Below are 14,001 nucleotides of genomic sequence, written 5' to 3' on the forward strand. Positions count from 1 at the left end.
AAGTTACAATATTCCTAATTTATCAAAAGAATAAGTGTTTTTGCAATGAAGCTCCTAAAAAATGCTACATGGGTTAGCTTGCTGCCAACATCTGGACTCTAAACTCAATTCAAGGAACACATCTAGAATTAAGATTGTGAGTATTGAGAATCAAAAATTGGTTTTAATTCGAATAAAGTATGGAGACAGTTATTGTGTTGGGTTTATACCAACTTTTCCTGCTTGTAGATGCATAAAAAGATTGTTGCACGCACATGGAAGGCTATGCGGAAATCTAGAGCTGTACAAGTCAAAAATTAAGGAAGTCACAGTGCCTAGATAGATGGATGCCAACTCGTGTGGATGGAGGTGCCTCCTCCATGCTGACTATATACTGCAGAGCTTCTTTGCACAAAATCCATTCATGTCAAAGGTAAGAATTTTGCACAACATTACTATAATATGGTGATTGTTTGGACAAAAAATGTGTCTCAGTTCCTTTTTTGTCTGTTTTGTCTTTTGCAGAGTGCATTGGAGAAGTACACACCTAATCAATCATTTTCTTTTAATTCTACATCCCATGAGCATGGATACAGAATAGACCCTATTGGATGACCACATTGTAGATTTATTGGATGACTGATGAGGGACAACAACAAACAGGTTTCATAAGGTCAGCGAAGAAAGGACATGAGCAAGAGGAGGGAGGAACTTTTGACAAGAGAAATGCTGCAGAGGGAGAGTTTGACAAGGAGAAAATTCATGATGAGGGGAAGCCCACACAAGAGAAATATCACACTGATCGAGGGGCTGAGGAAGAAGTAAAGGTTGAAACTCCCTCTACGCTTGGAGGGTTTTAGAAGGAAGAAGATTATGCAGAGGGAGGGGCTGAGAAAGAACACCCTAACCCTCAAGCAGAGAACATCTCTCCCACAATTCCACGTGTTGAGCTTGAAAATCAATAGTAATTTATGCCTTGCACACAACTAGATCATAGCACATTAGAAGCTAATTCATGTGCAATGGATCCCTCAACACTAGAGACACAAGAGTCTCGAATGACAGAAGAACAAGGGAATGGTGAGAACAAGCTCCAAGGATGTCAACACTGGACAAGACAACCTCCACGATAGGCAAACCCCATATGGACCTTTGCAAGACATTGACATGATTGTTTTGGTAATAATCAATGTAAAAGAATATGAAAGTCAACCTATTGTCTAACTACTTATTTGTTTTACAAATTCTTTCGAAATGAGAACGCTCCATCCATGTTAAAGAAGGACCATTTTGTGGAAAACTTAAAAGAAAGTTTGAAGTACAAAGTGGAGCTAAAAAGGTCCACAACCTTTGAGGAGGCAGTCGCTATCGCCAGGGAGAAAGAATGGAAGGCTCAAAGACTTAATGAGTATGGGAAAGCGGTCCGTATGCAAAATAATGGTGGCCAAAAGGAGGAGAACCAGGAAGAATTTGGAGGCCAACCTGTTCAAAGGGCTACTAATAATGAACAGTTACAACAAAAAAATATGCAAGACATGATGACCATGATGCAGGAATTGCGACTTAGTGCTCGTGGAGGTGGAGGCGATCGTGGTCATGGACATGGTAGAGGAATGCCCCAGGCATGTGAAGCTCAACCTAATGCTAATGCAAGTCCTGGACAAGGAGGTTTTGAGCCGCATAGAAGATTCATCCCTAGCTATTATAATTGTGGTGAACTTGGTCATATCAGTACTTATTGTTCAAAGCCAACAAGGATGGGAGGTGATATGTTCCCACTCCCCCCCAGCAGATTCCTAATAGGGCTAATGATTATGCATTGGATACATGGGGAGATCAAGGTACTGAAAAATAAAATCAAGCCTCAACCTCTGGTGGTCATGTGGGTATTGTGTGGGTTGAAAAGCAAGAAGAAAATGTGCTTCCCATGGGAAAAAGAGAGAGGGAAGGCTATGCTGTGCTGGTCCTAGCAAAAAGAAAGGGAAAGAGAAAGAGGGTGAAGATGCAAAAGCCAAGAGGAAAATAAGACCTCGTAGATGGTTTGAAGTGACAGATTTACCTTTGGGAGAAGGCCAACAACTTATGGTTTAAAGGAAGACTTGATTGGGAGGAAAGTCGATTGTACTTTTGGACAATTGATGAATATGGTGCCCAAACTCAAGAGGCAGTGGAAGTCATTAGTGAATCCAGAGAAAGAGCCAAAGCATGGACAAGTCAGAGTGTTGGCTGTGGGAGAGGCCTACTTTGATGGAGGTGCTCAAGTTTGTGTGATCACACACTCATGTGTCAAGAGACTGGGTCTCATTACATGCGGAAGCTTTGAGTTTCAGATTTGACTAGCAAACCATGTCAAAGTGAAGTGTTTGGGGATGATTAAGAATTTGGAAGTTGAAGTCTTTAATGTGAAGGGTATAGTAAACTCTCATGTTATGCCAACTGGATTGGGAGCTTTTCCTCTCATTTTGGGACGACCTTGGTTGAGAGCTATTGATGTTGTACAAGATTGGGAAAAGGGCACAATCTGTGTGTATGGCAAGAAGGGTGAAAAGAGAGTGTTTGATATGACTACCAAGCAACCTATGGCACTAGAGGATGTGAGTGACATTGATGAATCCAAAGTTACCAGTGAAGATAGTTCTAAAGATTCAAAAAGTATCTATGCTTCTAGTTCCAGTGATGAGGGTGAAGTGTCATTCTTGTTGGACGATGAGAAGGGAGAAGTGGGTGAAATGTTGCAAATGTCAGGGAATATAAATGCTTCAAGATATTTAGACCAACTTGAAGAGTTGATGCAACCTAAACAGGGATTTCCAGTGAAGAGAGAGTTGATTCAAAGTATGTTGAGTAGTGATTTGACACAAGGAGAAAGAAGGGAGTACTTAAAAATGTTGGACAGGTTTCTAGATCTTTTCATCACTTCATATCAAGAAATATGGGGTTTTGTTGGGGATCCTATGAAGATCGAGCTAGTTGAAGGGGCAAAGCCAATATGACAGAAACTAAGAAGGATGGGTAAGGATCAAATGAATCCTTTAAAGGAAGAAGTGGATAAGCTTTTGGATGCAGGGTTCATTGAGCCAACTGATAATATTGAATGGGTGAGCGGTGTAGTGGTCACTCCAAAGAAAGATGGGCGTTAGAGAGTTTGTGTTGATTACAAGTCATTAAATGCAGTAACCAAGAAAGATCCTTACCCTTTGCCTTTCATTAATCAAATTTTAGATGCAGTGGCTAGTTTTGAAATATACAGTGTCTGTGATGGTTATTCAAGACATTTTCAGCTTATCCTTTCTCTTGAAGACCGGAAAAAGAGTACGCTCCCCAATATGCAAGCTCTTGACTGGGAAAAGGAGTTTTATGTTAACCCATCAGTGGGAGATGATGCTATTGGGGCCATGTTATTGCAAAAGGGGAAGGAATCTTAGTATATGAAGCATGTTCATTATGCTATCAGAGTGAAGACTCGTCATCAAAGAGATTTTTTTGAAATTGAATTGGTGATGACTAGTATGGTTTATGCTTATAGACGATTAAGACATTACTTGCTGCAAAATTCATTCACCTTTCTCACCAGTTATTCATTGCTTCCCCAATTTTTCAATAATTCAAATATATCAAAAATAGTGATGAGATGGGTTATTGAACTTCAAGAGTTTCAATTCACTTTTTTTAGTAGAAGAGAGTACTCACTTATAAAGACACTCCTGTTTTGGTTAAAGAAGAGGTGGTGCAAAAGAAGAAAGTTGAGACTCTTGCCATCTCTCATGCTTCATTGTTATACTTTGATGATTCTTATTGAAGAAGTCATGATGTTGCTTCAGGAGGCATTGTCATTTATGATACACAAGGAAAGCTTGTAAGGAAACAAGGGCTGAAACTTGATGCAAAAAGTAACAATGAAGCAGAGTATATGGCTCTTGAAGGTGGTTTGCATATTTGCTTATAGTTGGGAATTAGAGGCTTGCAGATCAAAGGAGATGCCTTGCTGGTCGTAATGAAAGTATTGGGAGTATGGAAGAATAAGAATCCTAAACTGAAGAATTTATGCTTCGAGGTGAAATCATTGCTCAAAAAGTTTGAAGCATGGAGTTAGCAGCATAATAAGAGGTCTCAAAATGAAGAAGCTCATGATGATGCCTAAGAAATGATTACTTGTGTGTTTGTGTTGAAGGCAAATTCCCCTTTATATCATGGGAGGGAAGTCTTATCAAAGGAGATGGATTTACTGCTGACAGGTGTCCTACCTGAAGGTTTACTATCTTCCAGAAAGTATGCATTTATAAGAAAAGCCAAGAAATACAAAATGCTTGATGATGTACTTTACATGAAAGGAAGTGATTTGGTTTTGCATCGTGTTCCCTGGAAAGATGAGATTTACGAAATCTTGGAAGAAAATCATGAGGGATCTTGTGGAGGCCATTTTGCCATGAAGGTCATGTTGCATAAAATTTTGCAAGAAGGATATGTATGGCCAAGCATTTAGCGGGATGCTAATCATTGATGCAAGTCATGTTTGCCTTGCCAGAGGATGGAAAATTGAATTTTGAAGCCCAAATTGTGAAAGACAATTCTAGATTTTGATGTGTTTGAAAAATGGGGTCTTATTGCTATTGGACCCATACCTATGACTAGCAAAAGAGATGCTTACATTTTGACAGCAATGGTTACTTGTCACGATGGGTAGAAGCCAAGGTTGTCAAACAAATTACTAGTAAGGAGATGGGGAAATTTGTTTATGAGCATATATGCTACGAATTTGGTGTGCCCCTAGAGCTACTTTCTGATAGAGGACCAGGACTTAGAGGAGAGTTGTTGATTTCTTATGTAAGAAGCTCAATATATAGCATAGGTACGGTTTTCCTTATTATCCACAATGCAATGGTTTTAATGAGAGATTCAATGGAGCGTTGGTAAAGACGACCCAGACACATGGGAAAACTTGGGATTTAGAGTTGCCCTGTGCATTATGGGCCTACATAATTGCTATCAAAACGAGCACATGGTTTTCTCCTTACCACTTGGTTTAGGGCAAGTAAGCTTTATATCCAATTGAAGTGGAAATTACTGCACTCAAGTTGTTGTCATTGGGAGATGAAGAGAGAACAAATGCTTGGCAGAAAAGATTATTGGATTACAATGTTTGCAATTGGATGGAGTTTTAGCTTTGAGCTACTATGAGGAAGTGTCCAAAAAGGCTCAGCTAAAGGCCAATGAATGCATGCATTAGGAAGAGAATGGGGTCTAGAAGGGCCTCTTTATTTGGCAATTTAAGGAAGTCAAACCTTTAGTATTAAGAAATTAATCAAAGGATAGCTTTTGAATTCAAACAGGCAAAACGGCTAGTTTATTTGAATTAAAAGTTTCCCCCAAAATGGAATTTAAAATTTAGCAGGTAAAACCATATCATGTAGCATATCTATGAAAAGAGCTCGACGCATAGATTGCAGATCTATGATCTCCACTCAAATCAGAGATCATATGTGGGAGTTATAGAAGGCCAAATACCATAAAATTTTCCACCTCCTTTTTGGGGGGAAAGTGCATCCTTTGACCACTCTTACACACACACCATTCTTGCACACATGGCATACACCTATTCGTCAAAATGTTAATCACCTCTATAAGCTCATGGCAAATAAAGAGGCCCTCCTACACCCCATCCTCTATAAGCTCATGGCAAATAAAGAGGCCCTCCTACACCCCATCCTCTTCCTAATGGAGGATAAGAAAATTGAACAGAGTGATTTGGTATTGCGATACAATAGTAAGTTGGACAATAGCTTTCAGAAGAAGTTTCAAATCAAATGGGAAGGTCCTTTTAGTGTTGTGAACAAGTTTGATAATGGCATATATTAGTTGGCTGATTTGAGTGGTGCACAGCATAAATATCGTGTTAATGGTTATAGATTAAAGAAATACTTGGCATGTTTGATTAAAGCTGTGATAGATGAGATGCTATCAGTAGAGGAAGACAATGTAAAAGCATCTGAGGATGTAGATGAGATTTCTGGGGATGAGATGCAGCAGTTGTTCACCCTAGGAACCTCTCCTTGTCATGAATGATCAGGAAGGAAAGGGAGGGTTGGCAAGCTATGTCATACATTTTTTGGATGAGCATAAAGTTACTAAGTGACACCAAAAAGCTTACCCACCAGCCTCATGTATATATGTGTACATAGCCCTACAAGTCTTGGAAGTGACCATGTAAAAATCCTTGTACAAAGGTGTGATTTTCCCAAGCTTGAATGCTGATGTTTTGGGTTGTTCAAGACTCCAAAATATGTTTTTTAATAATTATTTTCAGCCGTGATTTACAGCTCGTGCATCGGACTTGTACATCATGAGTCATGAGCATCCGAAGCTGGCAGTCTCAACTTAGAAGGTGATTGCGGGTGCATGCAATAAAGGCAACTGGGAAAACTTGGGGGTCTAACATTAGAAATGCTAAATTTTTACATTTCTGAAGATAGCCGAGGTGGTGGGCTTTGAGCCGTGTGTTACGGTGCGTCATTCGGTGACCGGAGCAGCCTCGGGGAAAGTTGTTCGAGAGGTCCTCCTGCTTGGGGAGAAGCTCAGAATTGTTTGGGCTTGAGGGAGTTGGGAGGAAGTTTCCATGTGGCATGGGGATTATCCCACATGAGAAGAGGAAAGGGGAAAGTGGAGGGTACATAGGGCACTTTGGGAGCCCACCAAAAGTGTATCAAAGGTGAGAGGAGCTCTCTCAAGGCTTGGCTATGGGGGCTCGTGGGCTCATGAGGAAGGAGATGGTACATTTTTCAGTCCACACTCAGCTTCCTAGGCATCTGGCTTAATTTTTGGTCCACCGGCCACTTGCCCCAACCCCATTCCTTTGTCAAAGGGTCACCAACAGCTCATTTTTCACCCAAAAAAGACCAAAATTGAGCCAATTAAAAGGTGCCTTGAGAGAGATCTTTGTCTGCTAAGAAGAGAAAGAAAAATCTTGGGGATAAAGGATAAGAAATCCCCCATTTTAATAGCTACAACGCATGCACAACTTCCAGGGAGCTCATTTGTGAGCAAGAAAGAGAGCACCCCCGACTTTGAGCGACTATAACTCTTTCATCCTTTATCTGTTTTTTGTCTATGGATACTCTACAGACATCTCCATGAGATGAGCTTTGTCATGATGTCCCTTGTTTCTCCTAATTTTGAGTGTGTTCCATGTTTGAAGGGTTTTTCATAAATCTCTACAGGTGTTTACCATAGGTGTTTTCAGCCGTGCAATAGTTCTTCCTTCTGATGGTGTGGCTCGTACAAGGCTATAGAGGCATTCATTTTACTTCTTATTTGCACACTAACAGCACGTTGTGATTTCCATGTGCCTGAGGTATATATGATCATAACCCCAGTCTTGGACCATCTTTAATTTTTGCATGAATTGTCTTCCAAGTATTATGTTGTAGTTGTTCTTCTTGCCAAAATCCACTATAGCAAAGGTACGCTCATACTCTATGCCGCAAGAAGTAACAATCACATTCTTTAAAATACCTAAGGGTCTCTCCATATACCTGTCTGCTACTTGCAATTTCATCCTTGTGGCTCTAAAGGCAGGTTGTCCCCATTTTTTCCATATCTCTTTGGTTGCAATGGCCATACTAGCCCCAATGTCAAGAATTTTCATGGTTGTAATACCTTGGAAAAAAACAAGAATCGTTGTATTTCCATCCTCGCATTCACAATACTATCCTATCTTGTTAAAGGGTATTGGTCGCATATTGATCTCAAGTTTTTCCAACTCCCCGATCCCTTCATGTATTTGTGATCTTGGATCCTTCACTCCAAACTTCTCTAAAAAAAATTCAATGGTTCCCTACATGTTTGGTTGTATTTGGATAAGCTCAGCTAGCGTAATGGTGCAACTGACCAGTGTAAATATGTCTAACAACCCCTTATAGTCCATTGCCTTTCCTGAAGAAATTCTTTGTGATGGCACCGCCTTCACATCCAACTTTGCTTCATATTCTCCCATGTAAGAGGGTAAGGTTCTCACAGACTAAGGATGACTCTCTAAAGATATTGCAAATCCTCTATCCCACCAATATGAGAAAATTTCTAGGTCTACTTGAGATCCTACCTTGCATTCCTCAATAGGTGGAAGAAAGACATCCTCCTCTTACTGGTTTGGTTAACTCTTTGGCTCAACTCTTCTGCCTTGTTTTCTTCTCGTATTTGTCTTCAAAGTTTTTCTAAGACCCCATCTTCTCTATAGGCCTTAGGTATGATAGGATTGAAATCCTCAAATGCCTGATGTGTGGTATTCATCACTACCGTTCGTTTTTTGATTAACTTCAAGGGTTCTAAGTCATTTGTGGGAATCTTTGCTACACTTTTGGCTCCTTGGATGAAATTTGACAGTGGAGACCCATTAAAATCCTCAACTCATCCTACAAAATTCTAGCAAAAGCTCTGAGCTTGAGGGTCCAGCCACTCCTAGAGAGCATTATACATGGACCCAGACAGGTTTTTTCAAGGAGCATAGTATCCTTGACAACATCTTCACTTTTTGGGATGTGTCTACCCTCATACATCTCTGAGGAGAGAATCTGGGGATACCCCTCAATTTTGAGAAGGCCTACAACAGAGTTGACTAGGACTTCCTAGAGGGAACTTTATGCAGGATGGGTTTCTTAGATGCTTGGATCAAAGGTGTGTCATCTCTTTACAAGCGTGTGCATAGTCAGGTGCTCTTGGCAAGGGAAAGAGGGGAATGCTTCTTGCTCACACGTTTGGTTAGATAGGGTTTCCCTCTTTCCCCCTTTCTCTTTCTATTCTATGCCGAGGTGATGAGTAGATTTTTGACTTGTTAACAGGTTGGTTTGCGTCGCCTTGAGCTTCCTATTAGGGCAAACAACTCAGCCTTGTACTTAGAGGTCCAGGAGACCAATCTTCACAGGTATGAGCAGGCTATTGAGGTGTTCTCTTGTGCATCAGGCGCACTGATCAACTATAGGAAGATTATGGATTTTTGGATTGGCAGTGTTCCTATACCTGATTGGTCTCCAGGCCCAGGTTTTTAGATGGATTCCCCCAAGGACTGCTTTTCATTACTTGGGTTGTTAGGTTGGCCTGGAGATGTCCCCTGAGCAGCAGACTGCTCCCCTCCTCCTGTCCATTAGGAGGAATTTGTTGCATTGAAGCTCGGAACGACTCTCTTTGGCAGGCAGAGTAGTAGTGGCCAACCAAGTGTTGTTGGCTACTATGTGGTACATCATGTTTTGTTGGATTTTCTCAAGCTCTTGTATCAGCCAACTAGAGAGGCTGATCCAAAAATTTATTTGGTCAAAGCACGATATCACCCATTTGTAAGGCAAGGCATGATTGCCCTCTAGAAACTCTATCCATTCCCAAGTTTCATTTTCCATAATAAATCTATACTCAAATTACATTTCTTGCTGCCACTTTACGCTAGCTTCCATCTCAATAGCCTCTTGGACCTCGGTACTAGGTAGGCTCTCTGCAGTTAGTAACCAATGGATAGTCTAATCTTGGTTGAAGCTGCTCGATGGCATGATATACACATGTAGATCTCCTCAATTTCTATCATCTTGACCCTATAGCTCTCTCTAGAGTACTACTACTAGTAGGTACATTTCTAGTAGAATGAAGTGTTTCTTAAATCAGACTTTGAGGCTAAATTCTTGAATCTCACTATGTGATACTCAACTCTTTCACAAGATGTCTATGCATCTTTGATTCATTAAAGATCACTTTTGAGCTAAAAATAACTCTCCAAGATTCCAAGTGCCAAAGTTAATAACCCATCTCTCCATGTGCACCATAGCCAATGAAGATGTGTTCGTGTGAATTGGGGTCAACCTTCTTTCTAGGCTCTTTAACCACACATCAGAATGCCTCACACCGAAACACATGCAATTTTTCATAATTAGGCTTCTTGCTTTTCCACATCTTTGACAAAAGTTTGTAGTTCAATGGTGTATTATGAAATCTATTGATTGTATGCACCATTGTCATAATAGCCTCTCCCCAAAACTCTTGAGATAATCATTGCCATCGATAGCATGTAAGTGACCCTATTGTGAATAAACTTATTCATGTGCTCAACAAATCCATTTTGAGCTAATATATATGGTATAGTAAATTGCGTCCTAATGCCTTGTTTGCTATAGAAGTCATTAAACTCAGTGGAGATGTAATCTCCCCTGTTGTCATTGTGCAAAGCCTTCAATGTTTTGCACGACGGGTTCTCAACCATAGCTAGGAAATTTTGGAGACATTAAAGACTTCATCTTTCCTCTTCACGAGGTACATCCACACCTTTTGAGTGGAGTCATTTATGGATGTCAAGAAATATAATGCCCCTTGTAGAGACTTATGTGGCATAGGCCCACATAGATCACATTGAACCAAATCTAGAGTATTTCCTAAGTTTTGATCTAATGGCAAGTGGTAAGCCTAGTCTGTTGACAGTGTATGCAATGCTCACACAAAATAAAATCAAAATAGTTTAACATAGGCATATAGCCAAAACACTGCAACACTGCTTCGTATTCTTTTGAATCATTCGACCAAGCCATCAATAGAATGCAGCTTGGCTACATAGCTAGAATTCTCTTTCACAGAAGAGACATACAAGAAATATAATGAGCCAAGTTTTTGGCCTTTGAGCATGACCAAGTTGGCTTTCTGATGATCCATGAACCATTATTCCCAAACACTATGTTATATCCAAGATCATCAAGTTGTCCTACTGAAACCAAGATCTTAATTAGCTTTAGGACACGTCTAACACCTTGAAACATGAACTTATTACCATTGCACATATGCAACCTCACATCTGCAATGCCACATAGCTCAAGCTAATGAAAATCACACAACTTAATTGAACCATTTGTAGAGGCAAAACTAGAGAGCCACTCCTTGTGAGGAGAAACATGAAAACTGGCACCTAAGTCAATAATCCAATTTTGTGCATAGCATTTGTCAAGAGCTAACAACACCTCTTGAAATCAAATCAAATGTGAAAACTAGTACCTTTGATGGTTGTGGCATGTCACAAACAACATCAACATGTGGAGACTCAACAACATTGAGTTCCTCAATATTCAAACTACTCTTAAGAATTGCAAAACTTACAAAAATTTCTTTATCCTTCTCTTTTTGTGATTACGAAAATCTTTTTTCATGTGTCCTTTTTTGGGACAATAGTAGCATTCAATGTTCCTTGTGTCACATCCACAGCTTTTTCTATGTGCATTCTTCAAATCCCAAAAATGATTGTGATTGCAACTACAATCATTCTTCCATTGATGGTTTTTTTGGCTACTTTCACTTGCCATATATACATCATCATTCCCACTAGTTTCAAGAGGTGATGTTGAATCTCTTCCATGAGGAAAACACTAGTAACATCATTGAAAACGAGCTTGCCCTTAGGGGTAGAGTTACTAATGGAATTGTTAAATGTATCCCATGATGTAAGCAAAGAGCTTAGCAAGAAAATGGCTTTTATTTCATTGTCAAAGTTAAGCCCGTTTGATGTCAATTGAGTAAGGACACTGTTAAACTTGTTGTGAACAAACACTGCTACCTCCTTTCATGTTCAAACATATGAGATTTTTCATGAGAAAAACTTTATTTGAGGAACTCTTTCCATCCCAAGCTAAGCATAATGACTCCCAAAATCCCTTTTTAGTAGTCTTGTCCATAATCATAAAGAAAATACACTCAAAAATGTGCAAGAAAGTGGTCATCATAACACGAGCATCATGCTCTTCCCACTGATAATTACCCTCTTTATGCTCTATAAATGGCATTGCAAGGCCCTTATTGACCAAGGCATAAAGTATATGCTTCTCCCATAATGAGAAGTTTGTGTCATCAAACTTCTTGATATAATACTTTCACCATAACTAATAATAGAAAATGCAAGAGAGTGAGACTAGGAATTAATGGCAAAATTTCTACAAGAATTTTAGCAGATACTCCTTTTCACAAAGATTAAAATCTCAATTAGAAACTCAATAAATTCACCATAATGTCAATGCAAAAGAGTGCGGTAAGCAAACAAGAGGGATTGCAAAAAAGTTCTAGCAGAGTCTCCTTCGTACAAGGATCAAAATCTCAAGAAAAACTAAGCAAAAACAATGGATAAACCAACAAAGAGTGCTAATTGGGCATAAATTGGCATATGCTGCTCAAATAAACTATCAAAAGATTGTCAACTTGGCATCAAAGTACCTATACCCATCTAGAAATACCCATCAAAGTACCTATACCCATCTAGAAATATCCTATGGTGTGGAGATGATGGGGATCTCCAACAACCTAATCCACCTCGCACTAGGTAATTTGAGCCACCAGTGCTCGGCTTACTAAAAACATCATGCAACAACCCTCACAAAAGGTTATCTAGACACGACTAACCACAATCTCAGAAAAGGCCCTTCTAGACCAAGTCTCAACAACGGCCAAGACTGCCAATCCAGCCAAAATATGTGAAAATATTGTTGCAAGACCATAAGACGCACACTCAAATAGGCACCAATAAGTATGCAAGAAAAATCACAACTTACTCACTATGGGGACTAAATTTCTCTCTGCACAACACAAGCACTCTCAAGCGCTAGTCACACGTAAACCATATGCATTGAGGCGGTCCGGGGCGAGCAACAAGAAGAGCGGCCTCTAAACACCCTTCGAGGCTCCCGTGCTGCTCAATTGGGGCTGGGGCAAGCACAATCAGAGACAACAATAACCCACAGCCAGAAACCAAACAAGAAAAGGGGCACCACCTAGTTGTAGATGCGAACTAGGATGCACGTGATATCTCCTTGTACTCAAACGCACAAAGAGAGGGGAATGCAAGATAGCCACACACACCAAACACAAACATTCACCACACCAGAAAGAGGTAAAGAGCACAAATCAGCTTGAGCAACTCAGTCTTAGCCTTAAAGACTAGATGCACACAAAGCTTGATGAGAAATAGAGAGACAATACAAAACTTGACCTTGTTTCCAATACACAAATTGTCTTAGGGTCACGGGAGCCCTCTCACCGAGCACCCTCTTACAATTGAAAGTTTTGGCAAACAATTCAACAAGCCCTCAAACCACCAAGCATGAAATGGCACAACAAACTTCAAGGACAATATACCTTCAACCACCTGATGAGCCAACTTATCAAGTCAATTTGGAGAGAAGAGTCGTAGTTGCAGCATACAATTGCACCCAAAACTATGAATCTTATTTATGGACAAGAGTAGGCTACATGTGTGATTGCAGAGTATAGTATCACTCCACTCCTCTAGATGGCATAACTAACTTCAAGCTTCTCCATGCACCTATGTGTAGTGATGGAATAGAGCACTCACAATGCACACACTCTACACAACTAGGCTTGAAGAGTGGTGTGTTATGTGTTGAGAATGGTGTGGTGTAGTGTGATCATGTGATGTTTTACAAGGGAGAGAAGGGCTCTATTTATAGGTTTTAGAAGCCCCGATTAGGATTAGGCTTAATCAAGTTTATTTGAAGGAATAAAAGATTATGCATATTTTTATATTTTTTTAATGAGGGTGGGTCTCTCTTGTCCTTTGAGTCACATGGATGTGGGCTCAAGGGAAGAGAATTATTGAGGATGAAAGGAGAGAGGATTGAGTGAATAATTTGGGAGTGCCTACTCTAGTAGAGGGTGCATTTTACAATAAGGTTAGTGGTTAGTAGTTAGTAATTATCACTAAAAAATATTTACAAAATCATTCACCAAATGGTGAGATATATGATGATAAAAGTTAGAGAAGGGATAAGGTTGTAAAGCAAGGTTGAAGCTTGGAGAAGTTGACATTCACCTCTTTATAGCACCGGTAGAAGAAGCGGTCAACATGGCGAAGTAACGCGTGTCGATGAAGCTATGTTATCTTCAAACTTTGGAAAATTCATGATAAAAGCCTTCATTTGCAGAGGTTATCCTTGGATTTTTGCTGATTTTGTGAAGTTCTTTATAAAGCTGAAGAGAGTATGGTAATATGGACATATATGT

Source organism: Adiantum capillus-veneris, chromosome 8 (genome assembly GCF_014529385.1).
Source record: "Adiantum capillus-veneris isolate H3 chromosome 8, ASM1452938v2, whole genome shotgun sequence".
NCBI lineage: Eukaryota > Viridiplantae > Streptophyta > Polypodiopsida > Polypodiales > Pteridaceae > Adiantum > Adiantum capillus-veneris.